We start from the raw sequence: 1,796 nt of genomic DNA on the forward strand, positions 1-1,796 counted from the left end.
CGTGGGAACCCCCTAGAGCCTTAGGAAGGTGTGTTTTTATCAGAGAAGAGTTGCGCTAGTAGGGTTACTAGTAGTGGTATTAATGGTAGTAATAGGTAGGTGTAGTTAATCTTCCTTCCTTAGTAATAGCCTGGCGTCTTATCTTTATCTTAATCTTATGTGGAGTTATCGATTATCTCATCTTTATAGAAGGGCGTCATATCTCTATAATCTATTAGAGTGGGCGGCAGCTCTACTATTTAGATCTATATAGCTATCTCATTGAGTGTACTATATATGAGGTTATCTATAATCTCTTCTTAAGTACTATTAAACACTATTTCTTTATTGAATATAATGTCGCGGATACTAATCACCTTTAATAGTGATGGGATCCATACGCGCTAAATATTTGTAGATTGGTAACTAACTAGGTATCTAATCTATGCCTTTGGGTCTAGTCGTTGGAGCTTGCTCTTGCCGCGTTAAGTATTATTAGTTATAGCAAATGCTTTGCTTCTATATGCTTTGAGATGCCCTAGGGCCGGTTTCTTTGGTTGAGTTATAATCCCATTAATAAGAGAGACTATGGTAAAGAACACTTTGTATGGTGTACGCTATTAGTTCTTATAGTTTAGAGTGTGATTATGTAGATATACCGCAGCTCGTGTGATTTCTGGCTAAAGGTCCTATGGTAGGTTGGCGTTAAGGCGCATTGCGTGGGCTTTCTCCTTAATTATACCTCCTAAGCGCTCGGCTTCTCCATTCTAGGCCTGTGTATTAGGTGCTGAGGGCTTAATTTTAATGCCTTTACTTATATACTAGCGTTTGACGTCTACCTTAACCGTGAAGATCTCATTATCTAACTTAATAACTTTAATAGTTACGCCAAACTATACTACTAGCAGTAGCACAAGGTCGTTTAGAACTTTAATAATTAATCTAGCAGGCTGATTATCCTTGAAGTAGAAGTCCCACATGTGACCTAAGTATTGATTGGTGGTGAGTATCTGGCTACGCTCCTTATTAAAACTCTACGCCTTATAGTCGTGGAAGGTAGTTGAGAAAAATTTAGTATAGCATATATTATAAAATTTTACCCTCGGCACGACCCATTAATTAACACTTCTTATTACTTTTAGAGCTATGAGATATCTATCTCTAGTATGCTCTTATTTAAATTGCTTATTAATGCTAATAGTGAGCTTAAGACTTATAACCCATTAGTAGAGTAGCTAATTAGGTAAATAGTATATGCACTAGAGGTATTTTACTTCTATTAAATAGATAAATATAATAATATTCTAGATGCTTATCTACTCCTTCTTATATTTATATTAATCACTCTTATACTATTTATAATAGATCTTATAGTACTTAAGGTCCTCTTTAAAGGCCTTCTATCTAGCTGTTAATAGCTTAGACTATTACACTAGTATCTTAATATTGGCTACTAGGGCATAGTTTGTAATAACTAGTGCTTAGATAGCTACTAGTTATATAATTAGGAGAGTTACTAAATTAGGGTTAACCTTATCCTATAGGTTATATATAACGCAGCGTGCCTATAGCTATATATACCATCCTATAAAGTTATTATAGTTATAGAGCGTTATCTCTACGCGCTAAGGGGTTAATTAGGCCATTATAGTTAATTAGTATATTAGTTGAGGTAGTGAGACTCTTAATTGTCAGATTTACACAGTGATTTAATGGATGTCGGTGATCTGGAGATGAGATGAATTGATTCCTCATTGTCATATACGTGTGTTCTGCCAGCTTTTATCGGGTTCCTATCAACTATCCCTTGCTTCGGG

The sequence above is a fragment of the Paraphaeosphaeria sporulosa genome (genome assembly GCF_001642045.1).
Source record: "Paraphaeosphaeria sporulosa strain AP3s5-JAC2a unplaced genomic scaffold CC84scaffold_4, whole genome shotgun sequence".
NCBI lineage: Eukaryota > Fungi > Ascomycota > Dothideomycetes > Pleosporales > Didymosphaeriaceae > Paraphaeosphaeria > Paraphaeosphaeria sporulosa.